The following is a 22598-nucleotide window of genomic DNA, read 5'->3' as shown; positions in this document are numbered from 1 at the left end:
TCTCCTGATTGCCATACTCAGTGAGAGAGCAGACGATGTATGGGCACGGGCTGGGTACCCTGGTGTTACCATAATTAACACTTCTCACGATGGAGCACCATTAAAAAATTGTAGAGCAGCAGTATGGAAAGTGCTACGTGTGCTTTACCCAGACACTTCCGATATGGGACCTATAATGACTCACAAAATGAAGGAGTCAGAAGATCCGTTAATTTATATCCAGAATTTCCAAGACACGTGGGTGCTCGAAACGCATGAATCTTAGACAAAATCCATACCTGTGTTTTACCACATTTTATGCCAAGGATTGCCAGAACCAGTTCAGAAACAACTCCAGAAATTGGTAGGAGTTGAGGCCAAACCTTGGGCTGAAATACAGCTAACTATTGCACATCACTGTAGATTGTTGCAAGAAAAGAATCGGAAAAAGAAGGCAATGAGGAAAGGTGAGGAAGCAAAGCTGGTGCAAAAGAAATTATCAAAGTATGCTCTGGAAGGATCCATGCTGACTAGCCCAGCTGAACAGAATGTACAACAGGTGACTAACCCACAGCAGAACAACCAGGGTAACGTAGGAGTGTACCGAGGGGAAGGGGATTTAGAGGAAGGGGATGGCACAGTAATCGGGGAGGTTTCCAAGGGAATCAAGGAGGTTTTCAAAACGTGCAAATGGGCAACACAGATATGGCGAATGGACAAATAGCCCAACCACCGCTGGTGTGCTGGCTTTGTGGAATGACGGGGCATCTGGCGCGCTCGTGCAGAAGCCTAGGCATGTGGCAAAATAGCCAAGGAATGGGAGCAAGCACGGTGAATCCGCTGCAATCTCCCAACAGGGCGGTGCACAGAATCACACAGTGCATCAGCAAGCACCAGGCATGCAGCAGGGTGTGGAGCAGGGGGTTCAACTTGCTACAAAAGCAATTCCAATAGGCACCACCGCAAATGGCACAAACTCCGGAAGGGGAGGCAACAGTGGAAATGGAGAGAATCTACAAGTGTACAGTGAACTGAACTTATATATGAACTAGGAGAGCTCACTGGGAACCCTGATGTGCTCTATCCTATCAGTGACAACAGACTCTAATAGGGAACCTAGGGTGAATGCCGCCATAGGGGGTAAGGAATATTCCTTCTTAGTTGACACGGGGGCAACACGCTTGTGCATACGAGAAGGCAAGTTTTCCTTGTCTGGCGAGGCTATAGATACTCAGAGTTTTTCAGGAGCTCACAGTCAAGTTCCCTTTACAGACACACTCCCAGTCTCCAAAGGTGAATGCAAAATGAATGTACCTTTTTTGTGTTCGCGTCAGACCCCAGTAAACATTCTGGGTCGAGATTTAATGACAAAATTGAAAATGACCATCTCGTTTACAGATGAGGGCATAGTATGCTCTACTCCGGGAATGCATTATTCAAATGTGTGCGATATGATCAGAGCCTATTCAGGGCACAGAGCCATGAGAGCTATACCGCTGGAACCTGAGGTTTTCACATATGGCATACGTGTACTTATGGCAGGATTACCAGGCCTTGCAGACAAGGCAGGAGAACCCCTGACGAATTTCTATTCAGGCCGAGAATACCAATGCATGAAGAGGAGGGACAAATATTTCCCTTGATGATACATGCTGCAGCAGTGCGAGGTAGGATAGTAATAGTTGAAGGCTATGATAACGAAGGCAGACAATGGTGTGCGATTATCACCATTGAAGAAGAGTATCGAGTAACTGACATCACTGATGACGATCTGTTTGAAGTACAACCAGACTCAGGAGACAAGGATGGAAGTGAGTCTCGTATTTTGGGTAAAAGTGATTAAAAGAGAAGTGCCTCAGAGAATGTTGTTGGCACTTGTATGTCCTGAATACTTTGATGATGACATGGCCCAAGTGCCTGTCTCAGTATGGACTACAGGATCTTATGACGTAGGCCTCCTGAAGGGGGTGGGAGAAGGGAAAATTAAGCTGAAACCAGGAGCAATTTTACCAAGAGCAAGACAACATCCCATGTCCAGGGAGGCGGATGAAAGGATCGCGAAGACCATTTCCGCCATGATGGAACAGGGCATCCTAGTGACGTCAGAGTCACCATGTAATACCGTGATTTATCCTGTCAAGAAATCAAAGGGAGGGTCTTTGCGTCTAATCCAAGATTTAAGAGTATTAAACGATATTGTTGAAGCCGTGTTCCCTCTAGTCCCTAATCCATCCATAATTTTATATAATATATGAGTCGAGGCAAAGTATTTCACTGTGATTGACTTGAAAAATGCCTTTTTCTCAATCCCGTTGCACCGAGATTCACAAGATCTGACGTTGTTCAAATTCAGACAAATGCGTCTGAAAAGTACGAGGTTGCCACAGGGGTACTGTTAGTCCCCGTCCATCTTTAACAGAGTCCGCCAGATGGACCTGAGCAATATTGCAGTAGAAAGTGTCATCTTGCAGTATGTGGATGTCATTCTAATCTGAAGCACAACAGAAGAACAATGCAGGCGCGATTCAGTTCATCTACTGACTATACTGGCTGAGAAAGGTTATAAGATTGACACGGAAAAACTGCAATATTGTCAACAAGAGGTGCTGTACATAGGCCAGCTAATTTCGCATGAGGGGAAAAAGGTAACCCCAGAAAGGGCTGAAGCTATCTTGAACACGGCAAAGCCACTCACGGTAAAGCAAATGCAGAGATTTTTAGGCCTGTGCATTTATGTTAGAGCATGGGTCTTCGATTACAGCTCATATACCAAGCCCTTGCTCCAGGCCCTAAAGAAGGCCCGGGTGACAAAGGAAAAGAATGAATGGACTGAGACAATGGAAAAGGGGTTTACAGAACTTAAGAGAGCGATTTCTACAGCTCCAGTTCACATAATTCCTAATTATGCAGAGGAACTCTACCTGTTCTTATCACAGATGGCAGGGTTATGATGGCAGTGCTCGCTCAGAGAACCTACCTCGTTGGGGTACAAGCCCCTGGCGTACTACAGTGGGAATCTGGACCCAGTAATGAGAGGCCAGTTCCCATGCGAAGAAAGCTTAGCTGCTGCAGCATTCGCCATAGAGAAGGCGACAACCATTGTAATGGGATGTTCCATGACGTTATACATCGAGCACTCATTCTTTGCCATCTTAGAGAAACCAAAGGGTACATTGACATCTCAATGAGCTTCTGCCTGTGAGGTGATTATATCTAATCCATTGATTAAAATAGTTTGATGTAAAACAGTAAAGCCAGCTACGTTCATAGCCGAGACAGTCACTGAAGGAGAACCGATACATGACTGTGCAAATTATGAGGAATTGTATGATGAAATCCCCAGGGTGAAAGAAAATGCCCTAGCACGAGGAGAGATTGTTTTCATTGACGGTTCTTTGAGAATCAACCAAGAAGACGGACACAGATACACAGGCGTAGCTGTGATGAAACACATAGCAAACGGAGAATTTCTACCACTATCAGTGCACAAATACCATCTCATTACTCAGCACAGGCTGCAGAGTTATTGGTGTTGATACACACCATCGAGAATCACGCAGACCAGGAAGTAACGGTGTACAGTGACTCCGCCTATGTGACATCCACAGTGCACGCAGGCCTAGCATGCTGGAAAAGGAGGGGCTACCTCAGAGTGGATGGCACGCCAATGCAGCACGCAGCTTTATTGGACAGGCTGATTAAGGCACTACAGCTCCCAGTGGGCATAGCAGTCGTGAAATGTGCTGCCCATACCCACGGGACAGATTTTGTGTTGCGCAGAAATCACGCAGCAGACACAGAAGCCAAGCGTATGGCATCCAAAAATGAGACAATCATGAAAGTGAAAGTGGCGTGCACCCATGAAAGGATGATGGTAGCACGAACCACACGAGAAACCTATAGTAATATGGGGCAGACGCAACTAATAGAACTTCAAGGGGAGGCACCTCAAGATGAAAAGAACCTTTGGAAACGTCGAGGGTGTTCTTTAAGCCCCTCTGATGGATTGTGACAGCAAGACAGCACTGGTAAACCAGTCATGCCTGTAGCCCTACTAAAAATAGCATTGTAGCAATTACATTACCCCATACATATGACAAAGGAAAACTTAGCTGCAACGCTTGAGGAAGACTGGTTTATACCGAATTTAGCAGAGCATATTGCCTTCTTTATGCTGAACTGCATAATCTGCCAGCAATTCACCGCTGGGGACACATTAAAAGTAGTGAGAGGAGTCCTCCCCCGGCCAAATGGGCCTTTTCAGCACTTACATATTGACTACGTCGACATGATCCAAGTGTGTAACGGGTACAAGTACTTAATTGTAGTGGTGTGTCCATTCTCTAGATGGATAGATGCAGGACCATGTACACACCCAGACACTACCTGTGCGGCCAAATCCCTGGTGAGGGAAGTGTTCCCTAGATGGGGTGTATGCGAGGTGATGAGGTCAGACAACGCAGCTCATTTTGTTAACGCAGTTTTTGAGCAGATCAGCTTGTTGCTTGGTATAAAGTACAAGTTCTCGTTGGCATATCATCTGGAAGGCCATGGTATTTGCGAGCGGCTCAACGGCTTGTTAAATGAAAGGATGGCCAAGTTGAAGCTTACACTAAGGAGGGGATGGTTGCACTGCCTTCCACTAGCATTGTATGCTCTTTGGAACCAACCAGGCTCCGACGATCATCTTACGCGCATGAGTCACAGGAAGGAGAATGAATACCCCTCTTACCCCACGAAATAGAGCTAGTTGCGATGCCCAGCCAACCCGAGCGGTCCTGGGAACCAAGTTACAAGAGTACCTGAACTGCATGACATCCAGCCTTACTGTAATTTCAGACCAACAGTGACGACGAAAAGGGTGCAGCACAGCACAAATCATTGCAGAAGACACTGCAACAGACCCAGCTCAAGGTCTTTGTGTAAAAGCAAGGAAATATCGAGGCTGAGTACCACAAAAGGAAATGCACCAAACACGGGCTATAAAGATTCACAGATCTTTAATCTACTGTACAGTTACAAAGAAACAGAATTACAGATAGCTATCTGGCTCTCAATACATCACAATGAGTACCAGCCCATCAGAGTGAGAAGTGAGAGGTACTGGACATCTAGACATTCGCATTTTTATACAATTCAGTAATAATGTCCAGCCCCTCTACAAGTTACTGATCTGCAGTCTAGAGTTTGTGCCAAGTTCCCTTATGGCTCATACAACCATATGCACATAGATTACTTCGGTTTATATTTCGAACAAGTTACAATGGCAAAGTTTATTCCTGGGTTTAGCAGTAAGCCTTAGCACACATCCCTTTACAATGCAGTTCTGCCAGTGTCCGCGCTCGATATTTGCATAGTATTGTCCTCGATGTATTTTCGTGGATGAGGCTTGTTAATGCAGACAATCCTTAGACCACAAGTCATGCTTGGGACAAGGTCTCATTACCTAGTCCAAACATTCGGCCCTCGTACAGTCTAACCATTAACTAGGCTCAAAGATCGGGAAGGCTTGGTTATAAGTTGGAAACACAGTCCACCCTTTTAGAACATAGAATTACATATGAACAGAAATCAAAATGGCGGATGATCCTAAAATGGCAGCGAAGTCGATCTAGAATCGGAACTTTGCAACGCGTTTTTCTTCGCAGAGTGACTAGGCTTAGGCCAATATATATTAGAAGGAGGCACAATATGATTTGCCGTTTAACAACAGACCAACTACAGCAACGACGAAAAGGGTGCAGCACAGCACAAAGCATTGCAGAAGACACTGCAACAGACCAAGCACAAGGTCTTTGTATTCCACTCATTTTACGCAGTCCTAATCAAGAACCACATGAGGAAAAGGTGGGATGAACCGAGATTCAATGGTCCTTTCATCATAGAAGACTGCACTCCATCAGCAGTAAAACTGAAGTGCAGGTGAGCATGGATTTTTCTCAATGACATTAAGGCCTGCATCGGAGAAAGCCCTCAAGCTGCAGCCAACCGCAAAAAAAATACAGACAACGGGGAAGAACCTCAGCACGTGCAGGCTATATCCATGACGAGGAAGAAGGACGCATGAGCTGCAAAGAAAAGACAAAGAACTCTTTTGCAAGTTGTGGCTTAAATTAGACAGTTCCCCTAAGCAAAAAAGGGGATAAGGACATAACGGACACTCTATGCATCTCAGTTGTAGGGTGAAGAAGACAATTGCGCATCTAAGCTACAACACGTTTGTTGACATGAACTTGTAAATCAAACACACTGAAGCGTCGGTGAAAACAAAACTCAAATAAATCATGATCAAAGACTTTGCCAAGAGCTAAACGCAGCATCCTGACTCATCAAAAAGCCAGACATTGCCTTGCATAATTTACGGTGTCACCCAGCAGAAATATAACAAGGGATGTGCTGTCCTGTTTCCAATTAGTGCTACAGACATATCCATCACTTGTAGGGAGAGTCACCAGTGTCACAGACTTCATCCAAGATCCTGCCAACAAGAAAGTAATTTGGCAACTGCTCACTGTCATCGTGGAAGCCTTCATTGCATTGCCAGAATACAGTGATAAGGACACAAATGCTTCCACCACAGGCAATTATAGATGAACTCACTTATACACTTTTCTTTCGCATAATTGAAGAGTGCCCAGCTCTTATTGGGAGAACCACAGACACTCTTACATTCATCAGGGATCCAACGAACACTGTAAATTTGAACCAACTGTGGACTAAGCTGAACTGCTTGGTCGCAATCCACGCGGCAGGAAAGTGTAAGGACTGTGCACGTCAAAAGAAGGGCTTGTAATCTTGAATCCAACAAAGCAAGACAAATGTCCCTGTCGCCCGAGGACAGCCGACTGGCACACAACGTCCTGTTTCACCTAGTTACTGACTTTCCGGAAATGGTGGGAAGACCTGTTGAGGTTGACGTCCTCACTTTCATCAGAGATCCAGCTAAGGTCGTACAGATGGGAACGCTCCTCCACGGAATCATGCTGCAAGTGGAGCTGTCCAACTTTCAGAGAGACTACATGAGGAGATTCCAGTGAAACCGTCCGCCGTGGGAAAGATCCAGGAGACAGAGTGAAAGTACTTAATCTTTCGGCCGTGGGACAGATCGAGGGAGCAGAGACAGGATCTTCACCTGTTATTTTTTTATTTTTTATTTGATTTTTGATTTTCCATGTTTTCTATTTTTTCACATTGAACAGGTTCCAGCATGTCTTCAGGAATGAAGCAGATTGAAGGGGTGGACTGGGAACTTACCTATTTTGAATATATAAGGTACAAGTGACTTATCTAAGTGTTAGTCTAACCTATTCCCCATAGTCTAGCGGGGATACTGAATCCTGTATCAAGAGACAATCGTCACCCGCAAGAGGGGGGACACTTGTGAATCACCAGGCACTTTAGAATACAAACTGTTCGAGAACAAGTGAATTGGGGAAATAAGAATAAACACTGACATTTTGTGATAATTGAAATGGGGGCCCAGAACAGTAACCTGGTCATTCCACCAGCAGAGGGTGCCCCCGCTTCCCTGGAAGGAAATGCTGCCACCTTTCATACCGCGTGATTATATGTAAATGCATGGTGATTATCAGTGTCTTTCTGTCATTAACAATCAAAACTGCATTCGTTATTGGTGCACAAAATGTTCCAATTGCAGTGCATCCACCTGATGATGTACGCATGAGTCCCACAAAGGCACCCAGACCCTATATAGTCATTCCAGTCACAAGAAAATCTGATGGTAAGGTAAATTAACTAAAATTGAATGTAATTAGCAGTAATACACACACACGTGAGGTAACGAATGAAGAGAAAAGCTGGAGACAGGGTCAGCACGGAATGAATAAAAACATAGCACTAACTACTACACTCACCCATACACTGAATGCACGCAAACTAGGGCATGTGTCAAAGGCTGCAGAACCTCAAACAAAGGCAGCACGAGACTGCCTACTGAACAATCAGCCCCTGAAAACAAGGAGAGAGACCGAAAGGAATATACTGGAAGGCTGACTAATGCAGACATAGCAAAAGCCCTCGAGAAGGCAGAAGCGGCTATGATGGGATTCACTGCAAGTACACAAATGTTGATAAATCATTTATTCCCGTTCATAGCTAGAGTAAAGAAACTACATGTGGAACTGAAAAATAAACCAGCAGAGATTGTACTGTCAATCACACAAGTTCCAACACAAGGAACAAGTACCAGGACCATGATGCAGCCATACACGGGGCCGGTGACAGGCTGGTGGCTAATAAAGACACTTATAGAGGGCAGGAAAAGGATGCAAGAAGAGAAGGAGAGAATTGAAAACCTCCACCTACCACATTGATGCATAGAAGAAAACCTGCTCCATCGACCAGAATGCCCGAGAATCCCCCTACAAGGAAAAGCCACACAGACGCGTTTAGAGATGTAGTTATAGCGAACTACAGAAAGACACTAAGAATCAAGAGAAGCCTACATGAAGATAACAGTGAACGGAACAACTACCTAGACAGCACAGCACATCTAGGAAACAACATTTGGTACCAGCACATAAAAGAAGTTGTTAGAAGTAATCAGAAGGAGAATGCTTTTTTGTGCACTTCTACCGTACAGCATGGGGAAATCCAAGATCTTCGTGGCTGTAGAAATTGACGTCCCGACAGCACACTGTCTTTCACACGTAGCAATGTGCAACACCAGAGGACAGTTCATGGGAAAAGACGCCTCATTGATATGGGTAACCGAGACAAATTACCCCGATGATTATATACAGGACATTAAGATGAGAAATAGAGCCCATACAAGGAATCATGTGATCAGGTACGAGAAGCCTGGAGTTAAAGGAACAGCAATCAGATGGGAAGTGAACCCAAAGTTAAATGTCCAAAGAAAAACTCCAGAAGAGGCGAAAAACTGGAAGAACAGAGGCCAAATGCAGATTTGGGGAACAGTGCATTCACCAAATGGATGGAAAGAAGAATTGGTGATCTGCCGAGCATGGATGGTCTATGGAGCCTATAATGAAGCAATAGAGAACTCACAGAGGTTGTGCAAACCTTTATGGCCGAAACTCACAAGATTACTGACATGGGTCGAAGACAGAGGAGGACCCTTGCAGATAGTGATGCTGGAAAGCCCAAAAGTGTGCTTCAGGAACAATGGCACAAGGAAGATGGAAGAGAATCAGAACTGCGGACGAATCTTTGAAGCTCCAGGAATGACTCACGGAACTGCAGTAATTATGGATCATTACTGGGCGTGTGGATCCAAAGCATACATAAGACTGCCGAAAAACTGGGGAGGCATATGCACAATAGTGAACGTCCATGTTCCTGCACTAGTGATCCCGAAGAGTGACCTGAATATCGACAGTTTCCCGAAAGCAGATGAACACCTGAGGAAAAGGAGATCTGTGGAACTGGTATCCCGAATAAAGAGAGAGAATTACTTTTCTGCCAAATCAGAAGAAGCATTTCATTCAATCTCATATGAAAACATGCTTTTTACTCTTACCTCATCCGTATTCACAACAATCCTCATGCCAAGATTCCAGGTAGGAGCAAACACTAAATGTTTGCAGATAACCAGATGGGAGTTATTGCAGACCATTAACACTACCATAAAAGGATTCAACGTGACTAAAGAGGAACTAAGAGCAATCAGATTGATGACTCTCCAGGACAGATATGTACTTGACATGATCACAGCGATGGATGGAGGTGTTTGTGCAAAAATCAGAGAATCATGTTGCACATTTATACCTTTGCATGATGAATAAAATGGAACCTTAACAGAAGCCATCTGTATGCTGACAAACCTACAGAACCAGATGATCTACGAAACTGACGAGATAGATGATGACAGCTGGTTTGGAACACTATTCTCATGGGTCCCACAATGGATGGCAGATGTATTCAAGTTTCTGGCAGCCTTACTATTGATGATACTACTAGGGTTGTGTGTTATCAAGATAATCATCACACAATGCCAGAAAAGTGCAAAGAAAGACATTGGGATGAAGATCATGATCGATGTCAAACCTGGATGGAAGCCCAGAGATCTGACTGATGAAGAAATAAGAAACTTTGTTAAGGACAGCAGATTTGCGCCAGAAGGAACAAAATTTGTGTATCCCAGAAGACGTAGACATTATGAAGGAAAATTGATCTATTGCAGCCCAAATGGACAATGTCAGCTTATGACCTGGAACAAAGACGAACATGTAAGAACAGCAGGACGCCTAAAAGGAGTGATAAAAATATGGGCTCCAAAGAAAAACACGTTCACACCATCATGTACAAACCCTGAAGACGAAGAATTGGATATTCAAGAACCACGTAAGAGTAATCTAAAGGAGGAAGAAGAAGTGGTTGATAAACTGACCAGAGGGGTGTGTGTAGAGGAGGTCCCAAATATGGCCTGCACTCCAGCCACCCATTTTGAGATACCAGAAGCATACTCCCCAAGATAGGTGATGTATAAGGAGCAAATGAACCAACAGAGAGCCACAGTGGGGCTCGGTCCAGTACCCATCAGAAGGACTTGTATACCTATTGAATCACCAATAACCAGATAACCATGGACTGCAAGGTACCCATTAAGACAACCATACCAGCAGCTGATGTGAAATGAAGACCACGTACAAACCGTCCCTGAAGAGACCCACATTTATTGGAGTTGAATGGTGACGACAAAATGGGCCGGACAGATGGTCAGATGAAAGAAAGGACAACCAAAAAGGTGATAAAACAAAGACGAAATGTTGTGAACCATGATATAATGGACATAGAAGAAGAAACAATGCTGAACTTTAAAGAAACGTAACCATTGAGAGCAGGATGGAAATGTGTAACTGGCCAAATGCTTGTAAATAGGCTTGGAATGTAAGAAGTGAAGGAGACGGTACTGCTTGCAATGCTTAGTAGGAGGATAGAACGGCAAGCGCCAACTATATGTCTACCTCAAGAAGCACATTATACAAGTGCAACTCAATTTTACGAAAGCAGTATTAAGCCCAGGATGGTAGGGGCCTAACAGGCCAGGATTCATGTACCAGCACAAAGCCGGACGAAATAGCGGAATCAAAACTTAGCAAGAAGCAGCTCATGGCTAGTATTTCGAGGTTAACCCAAGGAAGGAGGAGAGCAGCAACTCTGAGAATTGAAACCTAAGAGTATAGAAGCCTTCCCAGTGAAGGTCGAGATAAGGAGGCCCAGACAGGTGGCGAGGCTGAACAAAGTATCAAATACGCAAATAGATGGAAAGTGAAGCAGCATTGCAGTGTACTGACACGTGAACAGCCAAACACGAAGAGGTACCAACGTTTGATGTCACCCAAAACCGGAGGATGCCATAACTTTCCTCCATAAGAAGCTACAGTTTCGAGGCCATCATCATCCTCAGCCAACTAATTGACACATGGGCCGGAGGGTAGTGATTGATGGAAGGGAGGCAGGGTGAATCTTGGGCCATCCTGCACCTGGGCGACCATTCTGCATGCTGCTTATTAAAGTGAAGATTTATGCCTAGGGGTGTAACCCACCCAATCACAATGGACCAAATAATCTAGGGTCCTATAGCAAGTAGAACCAATGAGACGTCATACTTTAGTGACGTCTATCACAAGTGATGTAGAAGGATGGGCATAGATGCCCACCCGATAAGAGTTATCCAATCCCCACACTCTGTTACCATATGCAGATATAGTACCTATACTTAAGTTACCTTTTCCAACCAATAGAATTGCATGTCAAACTTATGAGATTTACAAGTCAATGATGACGAGAATTTGCTATAAAAGTCATTGTTTGGATGAAGAATTTGGAAGTTGAAGCGAGACAGGCGATCGCAGCTCTGATGATTTCCATTTGTTTCCCCGTTTTTTACTTGTCATTAAACTGTCTTCCCTTTGCCAAACCATTGACTTTTCCTTATTGAGTGGTTTTGGAGTAAGAGAATCCTGCACCCCATCCTCCTCAAGGTGCAGCTATCTCGACTTAAGGTGCCGGAGGGCGAGCTCTGAATCTCATGGGCCCGTTCAGAGGTCGCTCCGCCCACCAGTACACATGTGTACAGAACTGGATTGTTCCGATCATTATCCAATATATTCCCAAACAGTACTTATGAAAATTCTTTATTGCATCGACTTAAGCACATAGGTTTCAGCTTTAAATCATGAGCAATTTATTGTGCAGCCAGGCCTTCTTTAGGATGCCAGATACAGAGGTAGGAGATCGGCACATTGTGGAGTGTGACCCTGTAACCCACTGTGGGAGTATCAATTACACCTCAACAACATTACATGGTTTATTATGTGAACATATGTTTTTGACAGGCAAATACCCGCAAAATGTTTATGGATTCTCGCAATTTGAAAGTTGGTTCACAGGTATGCAAATTCCTTATTTACGAAGTTAAGAAGTTAATGTTAATGTGGACCCATCTGTACATGAGACAAAACGGATTCAGCATAGACGGTGCTGAGGAAGAGAGACAGGGTCAGCCACTGAGATTGTCTACATGGAGCAAATGAGGGCGGACACTGGCTTACCCTTTGAGTGATTCTGCATGTGTACAATAACAGCATTCAATATTGAATGCCATAAACCCTGCAGAGGAAAAGAAAAGGGACCTTTGTGTTTGTATGCATCCCAAAAGAGATTTTGTTCGGAGCATTAAAAGGGCAGCATCAGAAAGGGAATCTGACCTTAGTATCTGGGCAGATTGTAAAAAAAATGTTCATGCATGAAGACTAAAAGCAGTCCCTGCAGTGTTATAGTACTTGCTTTTGCACTGTAAGTGAAGGAGGCAGGAGCTGCTTACAATCAACGTTTATCCAGAGTCGAATTGGAAGGATGGGAAATATGATAAATACAATAAGTCTTAACCTAAAGATGTAAAATGGCCGCGCTTTGAAGGACCAGTAGCACGTTTGTGGGTTCGCCATGCGTGCTTGTGAGTGCGTATGTAATCAGACCGAAAGCGTCCGAGCGAGATGCAAGCTCTAGAGCGCTGAAAAACTTTTAGGCATTGGTGCTTTTCATAGCTCCATCTTGGGGAAACTCAAAGTAAACGCACACGGCTAAGAAACATTCTGGAATGAGGAATTTTATAGAAACAAATGTATTGTTTAAAGAAATATATTTTAATAGAGGGAGGAAGAAAAACCATGATAGAAGAAATGCAAATAATTAAAAAAACATCATGCACAATTCAACAGCACAGGCCATTTATTGTAAATATTAGGGCCGTGCATGTGCATTTTCAGCCTCTGAATCTAGTATTGCTCCAACCTTTGAAGTCTATTAGCAATCGAAAAATGGTTAAGTTCAGGATGCTGGTAGTATATATTGGCTCATTTCATTTCATCTTCACAGAAATTGGGTTCCACGAAGTGTCGGATTAAGGGTGCTTGTGAAGCAGATTTCCACTTTTTTGAACAGGGTTCAGAAATGCGAGTTGAGTTGATGCAGCGCACGCGGTCATTCTTCTATACCATAATGTACTTGGGCAGAAGATGGAATAAATTACATTTTTATTTATTGACAGGTATTAATTAACATTTGTGTAGCCAATTAAAGGAGCTGAATTTTAATTACATTGTTTATCAGAGAATTTAGAAACCCAACAGTGTCCACAGCGATAATGGCGCGTGATCGGCGGAACGGCAGCAATCACAGGAATCAAATGTTGCATTTGGTTTTCCAAGTATTTTCCTTTGTGAGTTTCAAAAGATGCAGTGGATGGCCCCGTCAATAAAGCTTTTGGCATTAGCCACATAAGCATTGCCTGTTGACTGTATGGAAGATTATCACACAACGATTTTGGATTTTGACTAGAATAATGAAGAACATTGTTGCAATCTGTAGGTTTTCTGTTAAGAGAAGAGTAGAGGGAACTACTGGAATGATTTATGAAAATGTCTGGGACGGCCATTTGCTGAGTGGTAATGCATGGTAACGTGTACGTTGAGGTTCAAACCGTTTAACCATGTAGAGAATGCATTTATTTATTTTATTTTATTTTAACATTTATATCAGTGCACTCAACCCTCCGGCATCTAGGTGTTAGTTACAGAAAGTGCATACTACAGTTTGTATAGTACAAAAACCAGCATGTTGGTTACAGTCAGAATAGGTGTGTGTATACAGACTGAAGAAGCCTCAACTTATGGTACGGGGAACTACTTCAGGCATGCACACAAGCATAAGGGACAAAATAGGTATGTAAGTACAAACTTTCAAAGCCTCACCTCATGTTATGGGGGCTACATCAGTTATGCAAGTAAAGGTAGGTAATAGCAACATTTGAATGCCTGCACCAACTGTCAAATCCTCACCTCATGTTACGGGGCCTACATCAGGCATGCAAGTAAAGGTAGGTAAAAGCAACATTTCAGTGAGTGCAAAATATCAGTGAGTGCACAAACTCTCAAAGCCTCTTCTCATGTTACAGGGGCTACATCAGGTATGCAAGCAGGGGAGATAAGGTCCAAATGCTGCACCAGGCTGCAGGGACAACACAGTACATTTCAGAAGGAAAAGTTTCAAGTGCAGCACCAGGCTGCCGGGACAAAACAATTTGCCAGACAAAAAGTCTCCAAGTACAGCACAATGCTGCAGGAGGGATGGAGTTGCTGGCAGTACTTAGTGTTTTATTGTAAGCAGTCCCAAGAGCCAACTGGGCATCTGACTCCATGGTAACAGTGAGAGGAATTCTGTCACGCAGAATGCGCATGGCGATCGACCGAGGGCGATGGTGAGGGCAGACACGGACATCACAAGCAGGTGTAGGAAAGAGGGACAATGGGAGAAGGGCTGGTGTGCGAATAAGGCTGAGAGTAGTTTTACCAGCTGTACAGGTTGATGCTGGAGGTTTGGGATTGGTAATAGATTGATAAGCTTTTCAGTGATGTGGTAGAGCTGCAGGGGGTTTATAGCCCCTCCGCACCTCCACAGGACCAGGCAGGGATAGTCCAAGCTCTTGGTGTGCAGCCTGTGTCACCTGCCGGCTCCTACATATTGCAAGCAAGAGGCAGTGCGAGAAACAATCAGCTGCAATTGGGGGTGGAACTCTCATGTTGCCGTACCCAGGCCTCCTCACGTAGGTTGCGGCAGCCATGTTGGTAGGGAACTGGAGCTCTGACAAAGATAATATTTCTCCTACTAGCCTGGCAGGGCTTACTTTCAGCTGGCCAATACCTGCGACCATTCCATAAAGTATATGCTGCGCTTCAGCACCAGGGGCTGGGGGCTCACTGCAGTCCCAGACAGGGGTAGTCCACGCCCTTAGTGGAGGCTCTTCGTGTGAGTAATGCTCGAAGATAGTGCTTCAATGTTTTGTTTCCAAGGAGAGATATTGGGATTGTAACAACGGTTTAAAAAAATCTATTTTTCTTCAAGGCAAGCCATACATAAGTTTGTAATGCTGGGAGTGAAGACTGCACCCATCACTGTTCCTTCTATTTGAAAGATTTGATTATTTCCAAATGTGAAGTCATGTTTACATAGTGCTACCTGTGAGCGTTAAAGAATATTATGTGGGGATTTGATGTGGGGTGGTTCCCCTATCCAACATCAGTTGTGTTACTTACATTGCTTACTTTTGTGGAATGTTAGTATACAAGGTGTAATGACGAGTTAAACAAAAAAAGGGTCAGATATATCAAAACAGTGATTTATGTTTATGATATTCTGAGTATCTTTAAGGAATGCTTTAGTCGAAAAAGTTCAAGGTTGCAAGAAGAAATCAATATACTTATTTAGGGGTTCCAAAAGTGGGCTACACGGTGAGGTGATGGCTCTTCCCAGTGGATTGGATCTGTCGTGCTGATGTGTCAAAAAAGCAATCCTCATCTTCGCTGAGAAAGCCCAGTTCTATCCCCTGTAAGCAGCCCTCCTGTAAATAAATCATACTGTCAACAGTAGGAAACTTATTCAGGGGAACATAATTGTATTTGATAAAAGGTTGTTAGCCATGTGTCCTTGTTAGACCACATCCCTAAGAACTAACCTCCCGCCACGTCCCCGCATCAGCAGTTTTTATACTTTGGCTCATATTCTGCATTGTACACAACCAATATGTACGTGCTATACATTCCTTCTTGCCCACTGTTTTGTCACCCAGACAACGTCTAGCTCACGGTCACGGAGAATGATTCGTTTTGTTTCTAATGTAAATGTTTAGGTTTTTCTCTTAATAAGGCAGAGGTCACCAAGTACGGAGAAAACCATCAGATATTTATTTTTTGTGTTTTTTAAAATGAGTGAAGTGTGCGCGTACTGTCTTGAATATGTGTAATAGCTGCTGGGCTGAATAGCCTCGAGAATGCATCTTGTTTTCATTATATTACACAAGTAAGTTAATTGTGCCTATTTTAAGTTTGTGTTTCGTTTGGCAGAAAACATTTTTAGTTTATTTGTATTTGTATTTGTTTATTTGTAACGCGCAACCGTCCGGCCCGGAGGCATCACGGCGCAATTTATACATGGTTACATAAAGGCATACATAAATTCAAACTATGGATACAGTACAAAATATACAGTACACACATCAATATACATCATTTACAAGTAGAGAATTAGATCGGCCGATTTGCTAGGGCAGGGCTCCCAGGTACATATGAGGTCAGAGTTTCAAGGCTGAATGAGGAGCCAGGCTTTCGTTTTGGCCTTGAAGGCACTAAAACATTCTTCTGATCTAATGGTGAGGGGGAGTGCATTCCAGAGCTTGGAGGCTAGGACGGGAAGCTAGATCCACCCGCTTTTGGAAGTTTGAATCTAGGGATAGTTAGGCAGTGGGTCTGGGCAGCTCTTTGAGGGCGGGTAGGTGCATGGCGGGATAGCCGGCTGCAGAGATACAGGGGGGCCTGGTTGGCTAGGCATTTATGGGTTAGGCCTAAGGCTTTCAGTGATATTCTTTGTTTGACACGTAGCCAGTGTAGATTATCACCCCCACAGCCCCGTTATGTATAAACCTCACATAAAGACACACATATCCCTGCCAAATACTACAAAGCGTTGCGATCCTTAAGCATCCGTATTGTGGGCCACTCCTATCACTCTGTCCTTGACAAACAGTTGACATCTTTAGAGAGCAGAGGGCAGAGGTCACACGTTCCACTTCCTCGTGGAAAATGCATTATGCACACTATAGCCAACATCGCATATTAATGGGGAAACAGCAAGACGGGTGTAGAATGTTGACAAATCTGGAATATTGCAAAAGCACCCCTTCACCCGGAACCCTAACTGTATCTACCATATGCATTTTGAATAAAATGCAGACTTCTTTCACTGATTAATGGCAGTAGTCGAAGTGAGCGGGAGCGGTCGGGAGCGGTGCTCCTCTACTTTTTTAAATTACCTTTTACAGCTCCTATACTTTTATTTTAAAAAGAAACCGTTCCGGAATGGTTTCGTTTTAAAATAAAAGTGTAGGAAGAAGTTGAAACTTGCATTTTCAGTTCAATGCACTGAACGTTCCCTTAAACAGCAGGTACAAGTGTTTGGGTGTGTGTATTGTGTGTGGGAGGGGACGTGGTGATGGTTTTGTGGGGAGTGGGTGCAGGCCAGCAGGGAACATAGTTCCACTACTTTTTTTCATACACTTCGACCACTGATTAATGGGCACGGAATATGTCCAGTGTAGAAGGAGGAATCGCTATTGCTGAAGGCTCTGAATGCGTAGAAGCCCATAACGCTCATGTGAATGGCGCGCGGTACATTTACTGCACTCAGTTGTGCAGGGAACAGAAAGCAGAAGTGTCCAGGAATTCTTTTCCTAACAAATGTCCCAGTCAGACTCGTTTTTAACAGCACGTAATTGCGTTCATAAATGCTTGTTGAGACTCCACACGCAGTTTGGTCATCGCAGTGTGGTGACGTTCGTCACGTTCTGCCATCATGGGGTACCCCGCTTTGAGCTTGTCACACACAGGTCACACGATTCAAACACATGGGGCATAACATGACTTCCAAATTCAGATGACAGGGCAGATTTTTAAGTGCACTTAAAACATTCTGCATCCGTTTGTTTTGTATGGTAGGAGTTGAGCTTTGATGAAATCATATTTATTGTCCTATGCTTCACCTGGCAGAGTGAATTGGGACATCTGTTAAGCCCAGGGCTTTAAGTGGGCCGGGGCCTGCCGGGGCTGGGCCCCGGCAGTCTCCGAAATTTCGTTTTGAGCTGGGGCCCTGCCGGGGCCCACTAATCTCCCCTGTCAGCCCCGGCCACTACAGGAAAAAGCATTTTTTTCTACAGCCTGAAGCTCTCGCTCGTATGCGAGAGCTTCGGGCTTCAGAAAAAAATGCCTTTCAGCCATAATGGTGGCGCCGCACCTGCGAGGCATCCCTTTAATTAAGGGATGCATGTGGGCCGGCGCCACCATTATGGAGAAAACGTGTGGCCGCTGGAAGCAGAGGCCTTGCTTTCTAAATACTGAAGCTCCCGTGGATTCTCGGGAGTTTCAGTCTTTAGGAAAAGGGCCTCTGCTTCCAGTGGCCTCACCCTTTCAGCCTTAATGGTGACGCTGCCCCTCCCCAGCTGGCGAGGGGCAGCGCCACCATTAAGGCTGAATAGGAGAGGCGCTGTCCCCTGCCAGGCAAGCCTATAGAATAGAAATGCAGAGATCAGCACCCTCTCCCCCAAAGGGGAGAGGGTGCTAATCTCTACAAAAGGCTGCCTGGCAGGGGTGCCAGTAGCCCATTGAGCCGGGGCTCGTCAAGGGGGCGTGGCCTAACGGCCCATCAAGACCCCCGTTGTTAGGCCACGCCCCCTCGATGGGCCCCGGCTCGATTTGTAGTGCCACTTAAGGCACTGGTTAAGCCGTCATTTCTTTTAATAGCTGTAATGTACGGCTTTCCCAGGTCGAATCCGGCCGACCTTTTAACTTTGTGGGGAGGGGATGGCTGCACGAACCCTGACGACCCCAACAGTAGTGTAGTGACAACTTACCTGGTATAGGTGGGCGGGCCTGCATGAGCTGAGCACTGCCAGTGTGACTGCCACCGCGCCAATTTTAGCACAGTTCATCCGCATACATTGACACAGCATCAGGCTGACCTGCTACTCTATTAGACTGAGTGTAATGCTGGTTTAAAGTGTGCTGTAATGCTGGTATAGAGTGCACAGTAATGCTGGTTTCTCCGCAGCAGCAGCAGTCGTGAAATGTCTAGCTTCCGAGCAAGTAGTACATTTTAAGGGCGTGCTACTTTTGGCACTTTATCAGTAGCTCCTCCTCCCTCACACCCACAATAACAGCTTATCACCACCTTGGACGTTTTTTTTAAATGTACAAGGTGGACCGTTTTTATATTTTCAAAGGATGTTTTAAAGTATATTTTCTTCCTGGCCCAGAATCATTCTGCCACAGTAATCGACGTTGCCATGCTCTTCATAAATTCAGTAACCATCAGCACTTGTGTGCCTTTCAGCCATTCTGTTTTCATGGTCAATAAATTCCTTCCCCGTTTGACCTTTAGCTACACCCTTACGTCACTTGGATGTGACCTGCGTCGTTCTACCTTTCCTTTGCGGAACCATTAATCCCATCACCTAAAGAAGTGGGAGACTATGTCCCTATTATAGGACGTGTAGGAGGTAATTTACAGAGCAATGAAGATCTGTGTGAAATGGAAAGAATCAAAAGCGTGCTATTTCGGATGGGATGTAACGTGTTGTGTTCTGTTGTCTTGAGCATTATTAGTGGGAAGGGGTCAGCTCTATGGTCATCACGGCCGCTGCACGTGTACAAACAACAACACTTGCACGGGTTTTCATGCTGCATTCCCTTTTATTTTCTCCCCTGCTTGTCGTCAGACCTTTGGTGCTTTAGTACATGGCTGCAGCATGGGCCGAGGAGCAGGACTTTGGACAGGCACAGCAGCCTCCGCATATAGGTCATGTTATATTGCATTTGTATAGCGCCTACTGCCATATTTTATGGCACCAAAGCTCGTTTGTCTACAGAGAAGCAAAGGTGGCGTATAGAAGAGCGAAAGACTTATCTGTCGTGGCAAGGAGGCAGGTCTGTGTTGCAGGTAGGGTTGAGGCAGGGAAGCAGGAAGGGATGGACGCATGCACCCTCTATAAAATATGAATGTTACACATGTAACATCCCACTCAGAGCCCTTCTCTTGCACAGTTTACCCTCACTGGTGTGTAAACCAATTCAACACTGGTGAACTTAGCAATGGATAGTGCAGTTCCTTCAGGCCCAAGTGATGCAAGAAGTTTCTCTACTTCAGTATTTCATGTTGCCTAGTTAGAATGCTTCTCAGTGGTTTACATGTTCGTACAATTTTCCACGCTCCACAATAGGCCACACCTGATTACATCTGCAGAGAAAAAAAAAGAAAATTAAGTTTTATACATCCAAGTTGAGTGCTTTGCAGGTCATTTTTGAGTGGGTTTGGACAATAAATTGCACTTTTTGGAAGCTATTTTTTCTAAATGTTCATGGGGAGAACCCCCCCATTTCTCAGCACCCGCTGTGATCTGGGTTGGGCTTGCACGTTGTGCACGCTCGACAACAAATTCGCCAAGAGAAGTTTACAGCCCACCACCCCTCAAATTCACGAGTCACCACTGCTCTAGTGGTTATCAGTTATAGTTCAGTGGTAGAGAATGGCAATAGTACTTCATAGCACAGTTTCTTCCTGTCTGAAGGTAGCGCTGTGAGTTGCGGAGGCTTTTGCAGTGGGAAATGGTCATAGTCTCTTACATATGTGTGCTTCTAAGTTGACTTACCTAAGCTACAAAAAAACTGGTGTTGACACTAAGCTCATTCTCAACCATTTCAGTAACTGTAAAGTTAATTGTGACAAGGTGATTAGTTAGTAAAACTGGAGAATCACTCACAAGTTCATTTGGGTTCTGTAGTGTGGCTACTCATGCCATTTAGATTTACAGCATACTGTGACCCCAAATACCATTACTAGTTTTATAAACAGGTAGATGCTTAGTGCTTGATGAGGGCCACATCATGGAGCCGCTAGGCAAGCATTCCAATTAAAAGGATGACCATAATAATCCAAGGTTTGAGCATGTCTTCATGGGGGACTGGATAATCACTTCCAATTGGTGATTGCTACTTTTTGAAGTAGTTGAGTGTGCTTTATGTGTGAATCCATACTTTTTAGGAACCTACAATGCAATTTCATGTTTTGTATGTGTTTTTGTTAGCTGGATTCCACAGAGTAAAACACACTTTATAGGAGCACAGGCAAAGTGCCACAGTAGAGTATTGCAAGATGAAGCTTTTAAGAACTACAGGTTTTTGGAAATAATAGTCCTTCTTTGAATTGAAGCCTTAGCTCCCACTTCCATAACGTATAGGTCCAAGCATCGGGCTTCCATCTGGCACGGGTATGCAGCAGACACCCTACACTAGATATGTTGTTACCTTCACATATGGGCTAAAGGACCTATTCAGCTGTCACACTTCTACAAACCAATAGCCTACACAATCATAAAAGTAAAACAGGCACAGTTAAGAGATGTACATCATTTGCCTTTTGTGGTAACATGGGCAGAAGGAAGGCTATACTGTCAAGATTGGTGTGAATGTGGTTTAGTAGCAACCCAAAGAGTGAAGAAATGTCCAATCTAGGTTCTTTAAAAATAAAAATTTTAATCAAACACACAATGTTAAATAGTAACTAACTAGAAATCTCTGTAAAAACCCACCCCAGTTGAAACAACACAGAATGTGCACAGATAGAATAGATGCAGCAGTCTGGTTAATGAAACAGGGGAGAAAAGGCAATAAAAAGACCACAAAGTTCAGAAGGATATAGGTTGAGCTACCAAAAAGGAGTAAAGTACATATCCAGTCTGTAGGGTACATAAAAGGACCAAATGGGCAGATATCAGTCAATAGTACCTTTGCGGGTTAATTGGCGGTTCAATGGTGTCAAGAACCTTCTATGTTCAGCTTGAAAATTTTTGGTTCAAAGATGTGGCAGGTGATGTGATCCAGCAGCGAGCAGATGTCGAGCCGGGGTCAAACAGGAAGGTAGCTGCAGTTCCAAGCATTACTCCAGTGATGCAGATTGGGTGGTCAACAGGTTCTGTTCGACAGTCGAGGTTCAATGGCAGCGAGTTGGTACCAGGATACCGGGATAAGCAGGAGAGTTGGTTCAATGCTGAAGCTTGTAGGTAGCGGTTTGATAGACACCAGGTTCAATCTACTTACAGTAGTGGCTGCAATGAATGAAGTGATGCTTTGAAAGTGGTTCGAACAAATGCAATGGCAGCGGTACTTCTTGGTGCAGATTGTAAAACAACGAATGGCAAATGCAGCTCTGGGCGCTCCTGCTGGTTGGAACAGTGTCAAAAAAGCTTGAAACACAGCTCAAAGTGATTCAAAGGAATAAACAGAGGGATCCTTGCTGTTTTGGCTTTCAGGTGCTTTGAGGTCCAATCCCAGAACTCAGGGACAGGATGGGCTCTTATTCTCATGCTCCCACACACTGGGGAGGCTGGCACACAACTGCAGCGGTCATCTCACAAAGTGGGGCCCTAGGTACCACTATGTTGTGCAGATAGGCAGGTCTTGTTCCACCAGCAGGTCACCCCAAATGGTCCCTGGAGATGATTAGGGGGCAGAACTCCCCTTTGCCTTGGA

Source organism: Ambystoma mexicanum, chromosome 6q, assembly GCF_040938575.1.
Source record: "Ambystoma mexicanum isolate Mex_15411 chromosome 6q, UKY_AmexF1_1, whole genome shotgun sequence".
Taxonomy (NCBI): domain Eukaryota; kingdom Metazoa; phylum Chordata; class Amphibia; order Caudata; family Ambystomatidae; genus Ambystoma; species Ambystoma mexicanum.
This window is presented reverse-complemented; position numbering follows the sequence as displayed.